The following is a 15,562-nucleotide window of genomic DNA, read 5'->3' on the forward strand; positions in this document are numbered from 1 at the left end:
ACATTTCCAGATAAATATTTGTTTTTAAAGTATTTTTCTTCTCTCAAATATTTGGAGTCCAGAGTCTCTTTACACTAAGTACATACATGAAGATATAGGAACGGGGTATGTAATTCCTTCTACCACTTCAACTAAAACAACTCAGAATTTTAAAAATTTCTTCTTTTTCTTTAATGAATACATTTGTGTATATGTATGTTCACTTGTATTTGAAATAATTTTGCATAACATATTTAAAATTTTTAATTCATTAACTCTTTTTTCCTGGGAGGGAAGTTTAAGTTGGGAGGGAGCTGGAGGGTGGGGCAGATGAGGTAAGGAGAGGGCTGATGAATCCCTAGGATGTTTGAAAAGGTTGTATGGAAGCCTACTATTTTAGAAGCTTCTTTTTTTGTTGTTTGTTTGTTTGTTTTTTGTTTGTTTCTTTTTCGAAACAGAGTTTCTCTGTATAGCCCTGGCTGTCCTAGAACTCATTCTGTAGACTAGGCTGGCCTAGAACTCAGAAATCCACCTGCCTCCCAAGTGCTGGGATTAAAGGTGTGTGCCACCTTCTTAAATAATGATGTACTATGTGTATAACTATATATTCATATAAAAGTATGTAATTGGAGTTATTCTACACAGGGAATGATTTTCCTCCCAGGAGCCATAGATTGTCCAATAGAAAACCTGGAGTCAGGTGTGGGACAAATCCTCTCGAATTCTTCATGGGTATCTTAGAGACCCCCCGCCCCCTAAATATCACTATTATAAGATCACTATTGCTAGTGATCTTGTCTGGTCACCATAACTTGATGGTAAATCTCTGTTACCGAAGGCAGACACTTTGGTCACCAGTCATGGAGAAGGCAAGCTGGAGCTGACCAGGAAGTCTGTTTCCTACATAACATTCATAGAAGCAGAAGGCACGACGTGGAGCTCAAGGAAAGGAATCATCACTAATTCTACTCAGTTGTTAACCTAATGAACTATAGTAGTGCCCATCTTGGCAAAAAGATGCCCACGGGTGCAACGTTGGCATCCATATTATGAGGGTAACAAACCACTTTCTGGTTGGGTTTAAGGACTGCTCCACAAGGAGGAAATGCATGTAGATCTGGCCAGGAACCCAAATTAAGGAAACTCACAAACCCCAGGTGTGAAACAGCAACTATTATTCTGCTAAATGGACATGGCATCAAACTGCCTTCTAAATCTATATCTTGCGAACTGAAAATGAGTGGGGCTCTCATTCCTCATTCAAGTTGTTTCCTCGTGCAGTGGACATCAGTTAATGCAGAAACTTACAACTGGTCCAAGTGCAGAGCATAAGAATCAGTGGAGAGCTCAGCCACAAATGGGACTATATATATATATAAGATATATATATATATATATATATACATATATATATATATATATATATACATATATATATATATATATATATATATATATATATATATATATATAGAGAGAGAGAGAGAGAGAGAGAGAGAGAGAGAGATAAAAATCTTGCTAGGCCTTGAAAATTATTGTATAAGATGGACTGGGAAACCTGTAAGAGACAGGTATCAAGGAGGGCCAGAGTGAAACAGTGCCTTCTGGAAAGGACAGGAGATGCACACCCATAGACTCAAAACAGCTGTGGGTGCTTACATGTTCAAGCCACCCAACATTCTAAGAGGGAAAACCCTTATGGAATTACTGACTGTTGATGGCTTCTGCGAAAAGGAAAATCAGCTATTTTTAAGGGAATGGCCCCTGGTAAATATACCACACCCAACAGTATATGGTCAGTATATTATGAATTCAGTAGTCCATAATATTTTTAAGAAGTGTATGAAGTTGGAAGGGGTAGGGAGAGTAAAGTTGGATCTGGGAGGAGTTCTGGGGAAATGGGGATAAATATAATCTAAGTGTATTGTGTGGAATCTTCAAATAATCAATATAAATATTATATCTTATATTTAATTCATTATGGTATTCTATGATAATCGTCATTTATGTGTATATGTGTATTCACACTTATATGATTGCAGCTGTAGTAAATGTTAAATGATTAAGGAGTTATACTAAACTCATCAGCATGCCTTGTTTCCTTGGAGAATCTTACTCAAAAAGATTCAAATCTCTTTGTTCAGAAAGGTATCTTGGGGCTAAGAGATGACTCAGTGGGTAAAGTCTCTTGAGAGGAGTTGGGCCCCTGGGTCCCACATGGCAGCAGAGGAGAACGGACTCCTCCAGGTTGTTCTCTTGTATGCACACACTGCAGGCAGACACTGATGCTGCTACAGATAAGGTACACAGCTGTGAACGCATACACACCAAACAGAAACAAATCACAACACAGAGAATTTTTAAGTTAAAGGAGAATAGCTTTCTCATTCAACATTTACTTCAGCTTGATGCCTAGCTAAGATAAACATCTTGTTTCAAGTTTTGGTTTCCATCTTGATCTTCATTTATAATTTAGATTTTTTTCCGCAAAGGTCAACTTTTGTATGAATGTTGAGTTTTTTTATGTTTATCTCATTAAAATATTGTTTATCCTGTGTCACAGTTGCTTTTCTATGGCTGTAAAGAAACACCATAACCAAAGGAACTCATAGAAGAAAGAGCTAATTGAGGATTTACATTTTCAAAGGGTGCATTTATAAACATCATGGTGGCAGGCAGGCAGGCAGGCAGGCATGGTATTGGAACAGTAGCTGACAGCCTACATCTTAAGTTAACAACCATGAGACAGAATGAGAATACTAGGATAATCATGAGATTATGAAAGATCAGAGCTCACCTCTGGTGACACATTTTCTCAAACAAGATCACATTTCCTAATCCTTCTCAAAGAGTTCCATCAACTGGAGACCAATTATTCAAGTATATTAACCATGTTTCCTTTGAGTGCCAATTTCCTTTAGACTACAGCATCCTGATTACTTAACTAATGACAGTACTCTTTCATTTTGTACTTGATACAAGCACCTCAATTATAATCAAGAAGAAGCAAAATGATTTTAGGATTGGTTATACTCTAATTATGTTCATTTGACCAAGCTGTTTGTAAACACCTTCCTAATACATTAGAACTCACCTAATTTCCAATTAGAACTATATTCACAATAGGAGAGATATTTTACAGCAAGGAATCTTAGGCACAAGTGGATACATAATTTCATAAAATATGTGTAATTAGTAAATAGAATTGATCAGATCCAACAAAGACAGATGTTGACACACATGATTTTGGCTATTTCACATCCTTCATACTCCAAACAAAATAAAATAAACAAATGAAAACAAATAAACAAAATAAACCCGTAGTCTAATAACTCAAAAAATGTGTGTACATTCCACTGGTCTATCTAGAAGACTCTTTCCTCCTCTACTCCAGCTGTCAAGGTCACCTCTGTCATACCTTAAAAGCATCTACCCAAGAGGATCTTAATATTGTGGCAGAAGGATTGTTTGGAAATTGTGTTCACGTTCTCTATTTTGGGTTGAACAGATCCATGAAGAATTAGTAGGAATACTCCGTTGTTCCACAGTAGGTGCCAATATTCTCAGCCGTTTGCCTATCTTGTCACAAGAGCCCTCTCACCACTGTACTAACATATTATCCCTCTTCTTTTCTTAGTTCTCTCAAGCTCTTGTTCAAAAATCCTCTTATGAATGTACAACTAGGTAGATAAACAAACCAGCTCTAATGTCTATCAAGTTACAGAAAGATGCCTGGAAGAGAGAGCCAAAGACCTTGTTGGGGCTCAACATATAATGAACCATAATATGGCCCATTGGGAATTGAGGAGAGAAGAAAAGGATACTGTTCTGACTTCCCACCTTTCTACTTTGCCCTCATACAACAAGAATAATGCCTCTTAGGCTTTTGTGTTTTGAATGTGAACTGTCCTGAAATGCTCATCTGTTGCAATACATGGTCTACAGTTGGCAGCACAGTTTTGGGACACTGAGGATGCCCTAGAAATGGAACCCAGCTGATAGAGTGAGTCATAGATAGTCCTTGAGGTATTTTATCTCAGCCTTATCTGTGCCCTTTCTGCTTCCTGTAGATGCAGTGTGACCGGCTGCCTAATGTTCCTACTGCCATGCCTCCCTTGCCATGGTGGATTGTATCCTTTCTTGAATGGTGAGAGAAGTTAAAATCTGCCTTCCTTAAGTTGTTTCATTTGGGTATTTTGTCTCAGCAACAATAAAAGTAAGAAGGAAAAGTCCTGGGGTGGGGGTGGAGTGTGTGTGTGTGTGGGGGGGTATTGCAGGAAACATCTGAACCTGCAGGCTTTCCTCCATCCGCTCTAGGTTGCTGGTTTTATATCAGACCATTGCATGCTCCAATCACATGTTCATATGAATGTCAATGAAAGTAATGTTTCACTTGAGTCTTAGGTTGGTAATTTCTCAAAGTTCCCATGATGCATGCAACTTTAGTTCAAGAATTTACACTCTGGTCTTATTAGTCTGTTATTACAGAATATCAATCATGAATGCTTGAATGAATTATATATATATATATATATATGTATATATATATATAAAACTTTTTCTTCCCTGATGTCTTTTATACTAGAAACATTAGATTTAGCAGGCATCTTTACCTGTAAACACCAAAACAGGGTGAGGCCAGGGAATTTAGAACAATGCTGGCATTCAAACCTTGAAAACAGTCTTCTGCAACCATATTTCAACTTATTTTTCTCGTGACCTCATCACAAACACACAGAAATATTTAGACCATGCAATTCCATATTTTGTAGTTGAAGGGAAAGGAGGATGGGTCTGACTTTTGAATTTTAGAAGGTGTGCAAAATAACGCTTCTCATGCAGTACTTAGAAAAGGTGCAAAAGTGCTAAAAATAGATTATTCTTTAAGAAAAGTGGACGTAGAGTGAGAGGTTCCTATTGAATTTTCCATACTGCATCTACTACTTTGTATATATCAGCATCCCATGTTACAAGAAGTACCATGCTCCAAAGAATACTGTTAAAATAAGACTCTAGGAATTTTTTTCTGTTTTGAGAGTTTTGTTTTTTAATCAACCATAAGAAGGTATGATACTTACAGTAGCCTAAAGTTAAAGTAGGGTGCTAATGGGACAAATTGTCAGGCTAGTTAAGGAAGGGACACAAGAAAAAAAAATCTACCCAATGCATCTTCTTTAATTTTCTGTTGTTGGAATCATGAAATGTTTCTGATTTCTTTAATAAATAAATAAAAATGCTACACAAATCGTGCCAAACATGAATAAATCAATAAGGTTTATAGTATAATATGATAATAGTAGATATTATGCAGAGAATGTGATAATAGGTATGATAGTATGATAATATTACAAGTAAGATTAGTTTTGCTATACCAAAGAGGTAAAGAAGATGGAATTTGACAAAATCTTTTATCTTTCAAACTTTCCATGCTGCTATATAGTCAGAAGGCCTTATGGGAATGCTGGAGTAGAGAGATATTTCCTAAACCAATACTTGCAGATACTGGAAAACACAAAGATAGTAACTCAGTGAATCAAATTATAATCAACAACTTGTTAATTATATATTCTTAATATTAAATTTAAAAAACTTTAAGATTTTTGATAGATAAAATATTTAGCTCTTAACCTCAAAATTGAAATGCTCATTCTTCTAAAGTCAAATTTCTTTTTTTTTTCATTTTTTATTAGGTATTTAGCTCATTTACATTTCGAATGCTATACCAAAAGTTCCCCATACCCACCCACCCCCACTCCCCTACCCATCCGCTCCCCCTTTTTGGCCCTGGCGTTCCCCTGTACTGGGGCATATAAAGTTTGCGTGTCCAGTGGGCCTCTCTTTCCAGTGATGGCCGACTAGGCCATCTTTTGATACATATGCAGCTAGAGTCAAGAGCTCTGGGGTACTGGTTAGTTCATAATGTTGTTCCACCAAATTTCTAAAGTCAAAATTCTTTAGTAGACTCCCGTGACTATTTATTCCCCCCACACACATACACACACATAAACACACACACACATACTCATACACACACATACACACACACACACACACACACACACACACACACACACACAGCTAGGGGAAGCACATAAGTCAAAAAGTATACTTAATTAGACATAATAGAAATAATATGTAGAATATAAAATATTTGTATTTTATATGCATATGTATATATGTACAAAATGATTCTGAGGTTATAACTAAGTCATAAGAACACATTTTAAGTACATAAGAACACATATTTCAGGAGTAATATTTAATGAAGCAGACTTTTATTAATTAGCTTTTTATGGGATGAAAATGATACAGTTGAAAGAAAAAAATGCATCATACTGTTATTTTAAGCCCACAGGTAAGAAAGCAGACAAATTAGCTTTTTACTTAATTATTCACAACCATTTTCCAGAATTGATATTTAGTTATATTTATACAAAACTTCAGTCATTTTGAACTGGCTTCCATTATTTTTCTGTCAGCTTTTTCTTCTGGCCATGAATTATGGCTTCCAACTCTGAATTATAAAGCTATATAAAATTGTGCATGGGTCCAATTTCTAAAATCAAAATTACACAAGTATATTTCAAATCAGAATTTTAAATTGACTGGTTATAAATAAGCTTTATTCCTGTCCAAATAGAAATATTATAAGATAGTTAAGCCAAAGTTGAAACATTGTTTCCTAGATGCCATAATTTATAAAAGCAGAAACATATCAAATCAAATTACATATAAATATATAGAGAAAGAAGGAACATGAAGTCTCTGGTTATGAGGGTTAATATAGTCTGTTGTTTTTCAAATATAAATTAGGTTATACTGTATTATGGTTCCAGGCAGAATCTCATTGCAACCTGTGTGTCGATAAAACTAAATAGAATCAATTGAAAATATGTGCATGATAGTTGAGAATGGAAAAGACATTTAAATAAAATTCTTTAACTCCCTTGTGTCTAAAGTAGACTAACCATTATTAGTTCAATAAAGATAATGGCTAATGGCTGTATACATCTTGAAAACCATCTTCACATTCCTGCTGATCTCATAGATCTATAAGTTAAGTGTCACAAAGAAGCAAAAGCAATTTTTATTCGTGAGAGTGGAGCAAGTTCATCAGAATCAAGGTTAGGGGAACACATTTCCAAAAGCCTTGTTTGTAAGGAAAGCCGAGGATTCCCTAGGCAAGCATGTTATTGTCAGTGAAGGCAAAGGCAAAGACTGGCAAAACCAGAACCCCGTCAAAAGCTGGAATTAGATTGGTATGATAAAGAAGAGAGGCTTGCACAGGAAGGAACTGGCAGAAGCCTGGAGTGAGAAACAGCCCCAAGGCTTCATTTCTGTTCGACAGAGCGCAGGCACACAGGGACCCCAGAGCCAGTGAGTGCCATCTCACCCAAATACTGTTGGCCAAGCCTGCGAAGGAACAGAAGCTACAGATAGCACGTTACAGGGGGTGGCCAAACAGGCGACATCGGCAGTGCTTCAGTTGACTGTAATTCCTGTCTAGGAATGATGGGTGCAAAAATGGAAAGTGCCTCACTTGTGTCCTTTATTATATAAAGGGAGACACAGGAAATCTAAGCACCACACAGACAAGATGTGAGAAAGATGGTGGAGGCAGGGAAAAATCAAACCCTGGGGCTAACGGACTGTGTTATTCAGGCATATTTCTAATCTTGTAACTGCAAATCATACTATATGATGAACCAAAGGTCTGACTTTTTTTTTTTTAAATCTGGAAAAAAACGTCTCTAAAATGGGTACTGTAGAACTAACACTATTTCCTGAAGATGGGGAAAAGTACTTACATTAAAACACTGTTGCTTGAAATCGTCAACATCAGCAACCTAAGTCTAAGAGTCATTTGCATCCAGACGCCTTTAAAATATAAATGAATGAGGATGTGTCCTCAGAGTCTCCTCTTTCCCTGCCCTGGTCCTTTGGGTCACTCAGGTGCTGTTCTCTTGTGAGGGACACATCTGTCCTCACTACACACAGTGCCACTCATCCCCAGACAAATTTTTTTAAAATAAGAAAATATCTCCTAGCCTGCCATTTTTTTCTATCCTCATAAATTGTTTTTCTTCTGTTACTAACTTCTAATTTACTGCCATAGTGCCATTAATTAGTTAAATAGAGAAATGTTATATGTTTGTGATCTAAGACACCTCTACATTCAATGAGGTGGCGATATAAGCTGGAACAGGAAAATGCCATCCTGTTCTCACTTAGAAAATGTTAGGAACTTTTATGTAAGATTGAGTGCAGGAAGATTCAGAATGTATCTGTAGTAAAACTGATAAAAAAAAATTAATCACAGACAAAAAGACCATTGATTGCTTCTTCGGAAATGAAAATAGCACCGATAAAAGCTACAAGAGAAGAATTACTCTATTAATTACATATACATCAAAATAATATTATAAAATGCAGCCATTGTGTTAACATGAAATATTTTTGTAATCTTCACTGATATGTATCTGAGACCATTTTACTTCAACCTATAACTATTTAAAGGGTAGCATTTCATATTTTCAGCAAGTAATTTTCCTAAATATCAATAATGAAATATGTAATAAGATGTTTGGTCTCCAGTATGAAGTCAGAAAGGTATATACATTTATAAAGTACATAATTGTAGAGGACTTGTTTTTCTAATATAGAACAAGCTGAGTGATTTTAAATAGTCTAAATAGCTATTACTGTCTAACTGTGTAATGTTCTTCCTTCCAGATACTGACGAATTTCTTGTATTATAATAATGGATTCTAAAGGAATAAATTGCATACACACAGTCAGTCACTGAAAAGTGTAGGTGGCCCTCCCAGCATGACTCGACCACACTGTCACACAGGGGTTTTTCTGTTGACATTAAGTTCCATGCAGCCCCGTAGTCTTCTGCATGTACATGGCCCGCCTACATGCTCAAGGGTGTCAAGGATTTCAAATAATTGCTTGGAACAAACTTTTGGCATGTAGGCTGCAGCTGATTCACCATCTGAGGGGAAAATGTAAAGTTTACTGAGTAGTTTTAAATGAGGCATTTTAGCAGGGAACTTGTAATTAATTATCAAAGAAAATACAAGCAGCTCAGGGTTGCAGCAGGCAGAAGTCCACCTGTGGCTCTGCCTTTCCTCTCTGGTGTGGACTGACAAACTGCAATGTGAACAGGTCACTTCCTCCTATGATGGTCCCTCCCTGGGTGCTCAAGTAAGCTTCATGCAAAGCCACATGAAAGAACTGGCTTTTCCAGGCAGTCTGGATGCTTCCCTTCCATGTATGGACCCCATGGAGTTTCAAAATATTTTTAATAACATTTACCTATGGAAAGAAATTTTAAAATTAGAATCTCTATGGGGTTTGAAACCCCATAGGAAGAACAACAATATCAACCAACCAGAGCACCCCAGAGCTCCCAGGGATTAAACCACCAACCAAGGAATATATATGGAGGGACCCATGGCTCTAGCCTCATGTGTAGCATAGGAAGGCCTTGTTGGGCATCAATGGGAGGAGAGACCCTTGGTCCTGTGAAGGCTTGATACCCCAGTGTAGGGGAATGTCAGGGCAGGGAGGCAGGAGTGGGTGGGTGGGTAGGAGAACACCTTCATAGAAGTAGGGCAAGGAGGGGTAAAATAGGGGGTTTCTGGGGTTAGAAATCAGGAAAGGGGATAACATTTGAAATGTAAATAAAGAAAATATCCAATAAAAAAGAAAAAATTTAAAATGGTTATTTTCATTGGATTTAGCATTATTTGATGTTATCATTATAGTATATTATATTTTTATAAGAAGGAAATTAAAGAAAACTAATGAACCTAATGAAAAGATCATTTATAAGTAGAAGAAACCTGTAAGGCACAAATATTTGGATGACCACTATCTTGGAAAATTTTCATCTAATGTATGTGAATACATAATAAAAAATATACTTAAGAAAAAGTGATAAATTGTAATGATGCAAACTTTTCTTTCTGCTTCTATTTATCTGAAAAAATTATATGAAATATATAAAATCAAGGCTGCATGAACATGTATCTCTTTCAAGGAAAACATACTTAAGAAGTTGGAATTTTTATATCATTTAATTAACTCAAAATGGATCATGGTATTGGATTTGAGATTAAAAGAATCAAAGTTTCTTTGTTTTGTTTTTGTTTTCTTTCATTTGGTTTTTTTTTTGTTTTGTTTTGTTTTGTTTTGTTTTTGGTGTTGTTTTTGTTTTTTCTGAGGTCGGGTCTCCCTGTGTAGCCCTAGCTATTCTAGAACTCATTCTGTAGAAGAGGCAGGCCTTGATCTCAGAAACTATTTTGCTTCTGTCTTCTGGATGCTGAGATTAAAGGTGTGTACCACTACTACCCAGCTATATAAAACTCAAAATAAGGGGTAGGGAAGATTGATTTTGGATCAGAAAAAAAATATTTTTTCTGGTACTAAAAAATAAGTTCAGAGTCTGGAGAAGACTATGCAGCCATTCTGTTACTGAACTACAGCCCAGGTTGACACTGTATTAAGGAACATTTTCATGACACCAGAAACATAAGCCACAAATATAAATTAACTACAATTTAAGGAATTAGAAATATGCACACAAGGATATCATTAAGAAAAAGAAAGGATAGTCAATAGAATGAATGCAATATTTAAAAATCATTTGTCTGCTATACAACATTGCCTATAATATATAAAGAACATCCACAAGTAAATAACAAAATACAAATGATGCAATAAAAACCTTGATTATTTTTTTGGGTGGACACCTCTCAAAGAGAAAGAGAGACAAATGGCTAGGAGGGATATGCAAACATGTTAAAATATTAAATATTAAATATTTGGTATTAGATATTGCTACTGTTTGAAATTTTTAAATAAGATTTGACCTAGGACTTAGTGGTTATGCTTTAGACATAAAAATACATACAAAACCCTTGTTGAACAAGAATATGTTTTTACTACCATTACTCACTGTAGCTAAAATATAGGAAAAACTCAAAAGTTTAGCTATATATATATATGTATATACACACACATGTACACACACATATATATGTTCACATGTATATTTTCATACACACATATAATGTTTGTACATATGTGTTCATACATGTATCTGTATGTTCATACGTATACATAGGGTGATCATACAGTTGATTATTTCTTGACAATGAAAAGCAGATGAATATTATTACTTTCACCAACATGGATGAGTTGATGTCTGTGTGTCAAATCAAAGGCATCAATCACAAATGTCATTTTTCTATGACACAAATGTTATGGTTCTAGTCTATAAACTCTATAGAATAGCAAATTCGTAGGCACATTAAGTGGGCCAGAGGAGTCGGGGGATGAAGAGCCAAGACTGAAGAGCACAGAAGTTTTTGGAGGAGATAATACACACATTTTAAAATCAGAAAGCCATGATAATTTCACCTCTTCTTGAGCAAAGCAAAGGCTATTATTGGGCACATGTTAACATTTTTATGATATATAATGGTTCTGGCAATAACTACTATCAAGAATTTTCTTTTATTGTTTTCATATTTTACTCAGCAAATACTTATTGGATGTCTATTCTTAAGGGCAGGTCCAAAAGGATAGCAGCATACATTATTATTATTATTATTATTATTATTATTATTATTATTATTATTATTATTCACTCAAGGAGAGATTAAATCAGTTAAGGAGGGGGCAGCTGGCCTCAGTTGTTAGTAATCTTAACATGTAATAGAAAAGGAAATAATTGTAGCATAGGATACATGTAGATTAGAATAAATAACGAGGAGATTGGTGAGCCAAACATAAATTCCAAGTGACTAACCCAAGGAAAGCCTGGGGTTTGTCATGTGTATCTGACACATGACGATGAGCCCCAGGGTGGATGTATCTGACACACGTTGCAGGGCCATAGTATTTTTAAGTGTAGGGTTAATGGAAGAAGAAATTTTAGATAGAAAAAAAATAATCTATAAACTAAGATTCAGAAGCAGAGAGCTTTCATGATTGGTGGGTCCTTCAGCTCTGCTGGGCTATGTGGCTCTTACACAGAAGGGTTTCTGACAACAAAGTCACATCCTGTTACTACAATCTAGGAAAGTAACACGAGATACATAAGCCTAATAAGGAGTCAAGGCAGAATGATTCCAGCCATTCAGTGTGGAGCAGTGTTTGATAGATTAGGTAAAATATAGGTGATGTGCTGGTATCTAGGCCATGGAGATGAATAAATATCAATCACCTACCCTCTTGGGTAGCATTATATAGTAAGGAGGAAAAGTACACCAACATAAGGTATGCGGTACAAAACAAATGCCATAATTGATGAAATCGGTGTGAATAGACACGCACTCAAGGGGAATTTGTCTCAGCAGAAAAACAAGGGGCCTGGGGTGGGGAGAGGGCAACAGTAGCTTCCAAGTAGCAATCACATATAAATTATGTCTCAAAAGACAAAAGGGACAAAAAGAACCCTAAAAACCCTCTATGTCTGGTTATAATTTTGTGACATGAAACAGAAATAAATATTATCCTCACTTAAATAAATGAAAACAAGCAACAACAAACAGCAAGCCAGGGGTGATATTTAAAAAGAATTTTCAAACACTGGATGGGCAGGAAATACTGGCTTTTAATCCCCTAAAAGAAGGGAAATAAGGAAGTAAGTCCTGAGGTTGCCCAGGATTCCCCATCTCCCAGCTCTAAGCAGTATGCATCACAATACAGAAAGAAAGGCAGAAAGGCCAGCTAGGCCCCTGAGAACTAAGGTCAGGGTAGACCAGGCAGCTGTAACACACAATTATAGAGTTTAAAAGAACTGGGCATGTCTGCCCATGAGCCCGGTCTTTGATTCCTTAGTTTTTACATTCAAGGGAAAAAATTATCCAAATCTGGTAAAAAAAAACTGCTGCAAACCCTGAGTACTACCACTGGCAACCCCAGAAATATCTCAAGTCAACAAAGAGTCCATATTGCAAACAGCCAGTTTAGAAAGATGCTGAAACCCAGGAAGCATCCCTCAGATTTCTCCAGTGAAGTTAAATGACCAAGTGTTACTGTTAGTGGCCTGGGGTGATTTAAAGGTGAGTATATCAACTCATAATAATGCATTTAAAAATACAATGGAAGAATTACACAGCAACAGATAATGAAAGCCACAATCACTAAGATAATATGTGATATTAACAAAAATATAAAACCAATGTATATGTGTTCTTAAATGGAGGATTCATTTTTGACAAAGAGTCACAGATTATTCAGTTAAGATAGTATACAATTTTTTCCTGTCTGGAGACCTAATTTCCATAGATATACTCATGAATGAATCATAGAAACAAATCTTCCTCATGCCACTGAAAAAGAAAACTTGAAATAAGAAATATGAATGTCAAAACTAAGATATTATATTTTTGATGAAAATATTTATAGATTGGACAAAGATATCTTTCAAAGGACATATCGTCCCAGATAATAAAGTTTGCAAAAATCAATGCAATATTTAATCAAACTTTAAAACTTACTCTCTTAAGTGGAGGGCAGAGAAGAGTGTTAGAGTGCTTGCCTAACACTTGTGAGAGAGGGCATAGGTACAATTTCCAGTAGAGCAAAATAAGAAACTAAATGACTTTAAATTTTTATCTTGTCTTCACAAAGTTTGAGGGATACCTACGGGATATGAGACCCTGTCTGAAAATAAAAACAAACAAAACAAAATAAAACATGTACAGTTTAAAAGACATGGTAAAGCAATTGAGAAGAAAAGTTATTCGGTGGGGGAAAGCATTTGCAGGATTTTTATATGACAGTAGAATGGAGAAGATAGCCAGTTATAAATTATAAGAGTATATTTTACAAACTGGAAAATATTTTAATGGAATTTTGATAACAACAAAAACAAAGCATTACAACAGCCAAATGTATAAGCCGTTATCTACTATGGCTCTGCTAATTTTACAAGCCCTATGGTAGCTAAGATTGCAAAGACTGGCAGACATGTGACATGAAGCAAAGGTGGTACAAGCAAGCCCCTTACAGGAGCATGCCAATCAAAGGGTACAGAAATTTTAGAAACTAAGTGATAATTTTATAAAAGCAAATTTCAGCATTTGAACTTCAGAAAAATATACAAGACAGTGAAGCCCTACTTTGTCGATAGTTGCCCAAGATGAATGAAATATATGTCCACACAAATACCTGTTTTAATAATTCACAGCCTCTATATTTAAAAAATAAACACTGAATCAAAATCAAAAAGTCTTCTTCCTTATAGTAAACACTTCAATATAGCACATATTGTCACTTAATGAAATACTGCTCAAGAACACAAAATCATCACATCACACATGCGTGATAAGGAATACAGGCTCCTAATGAAGCTACACCTGTATCTGAGCAACCCATTGGCTGAGCTGCAAGGATGAAGTCATGAAAGGATGCGCTGTGCACTGCAGGTGGATCTAAGTGTCAAAGTAAGGCTAGCGCACAGAAAGATTATTGGAAATCTCTGGCTGTTGGAGTCAGTCGAGTGTCTCTGCATGGTTTCTCTTTTGATTGTAAAGGTTTTATTTATGTGTGTCTTTATTTATTGTAGCATTTATTTTTCATAATATCTATTGTCTGTGCGCAGCTGTGGGTGTCTGCTCCCAGCTGTGCATGTAGAGGCCAGAAGAGAACACCTGTCTTGTCCAGTACCACTCTCTGCCTTTCCTTTTGAGGCAAGGTCTCTCCCTAACCCTTATTTGTATTTATTTTGATAATCAGGAAGGCCAATGATTCTCCAGTCTCCACTCTTCACAGAGCAAGGATTCCAGACATTTATGGGAACACCTGGCTTACTACACACACACACACACACACACACACACACACACACACACGCGTGTGTGTGTATATGTATGTACATATAGATATGTATATGTATACACATGTATACACACATATGTATACACACATGTATATGTATATGATGTATATGTATATGTATATATATCCATCCATACACTAGACCTCAAGACCTGCTTAAGTACTTCCCACCACTGACTGAGCTATCTCTCTAACCCCTTTGTGTATTTTGTTTCACAAACAGGATTTCTTTTTAAATTCAATTAAGCACGTGTGCTGGACTGAGTAGGGATGGATTTGTCACACTGGTCAAATGGAGATAACTAGAACACTTGCTGGGGTCAGTTCTTTCCTTCCCTTTTACACCTTGTTGGTAGGTACCTGGGTCAGAGCTCAAGTTGTCAGGCTTGAGCCATCGCACACACCCACCCCCACATAAAAATTTTTCCAGCAATACAGGAAGATGCTTCCTATGCAGTTATAATAATAAGTTATGTCTTTCATAATAACATTATAATAATGTACTATTTTGGCAGATATAGGATAAAATGTACAAATTATGACCTAAAGCGGCTAAATGTCAGCATATGAAATTGACTATTGAAATGAAAAATCTCATTTACAAATCATTTTATCTTTGTGCCTCTGATAGAGCAGTAATATTTGATCTGCGAAACAGTTTAAGATGTGTTATTTCAGATTCTTGGTAGAATAATGAATAGGATGTGTTGAATTGACTTCAAGC

The 15,562-nt window shown here is 36.0% G+C and overlaps 1 protein-coding gene and 1 long non-coding RNA gene across 10 annotated transcripts in view; one reads left to right on the forward strand and one right to left on the reverse strand.

Moving 5' to 3' along the window:
* Positions 1-15,562, reverse strand: part of Tenm3 (teneurin transmembrane protein 3) — a 1,297,160-nt gene that overhangs the window by 1,270,716 nt on the left and 10,882 nt on the right. The gene's annotated exons all lie outside the window — the stretch shown is intronic.
* Positions 1-15,562, forward strand: part of 4930555F03Rik — a 178,156-nt gene that overhangs the window by 125,495 nt on the left and 37,099 nt on the right. For all 9 annotated transcript variants that reach the window (XR_001778771.2, XR_003947385.1, XR_003947386.1 and 6 more), the window contains one exon: positions 4,050-4,126. This is a non-coding gene — a long non-coding RNA (RIKEN cDNA 4930555F03 gene). The remainder of the gene's footprint in view (positions 1-4,049; positions 4,127-15,562) is intronic.

The sequence above is a fragment of the Mus musculus genome, chromosome 8 (genome assembly GCF_000001635.26).
Source record: "Mus musculus strain C57BL/6J chromosome 8, GRCm38.p6 C57BL/6J".
Lineage (NCBI taxonomy): Eukaryota > Metazoa > Chordata > Mammalia > Rodentia > Muridae > Mus > Mus musculus.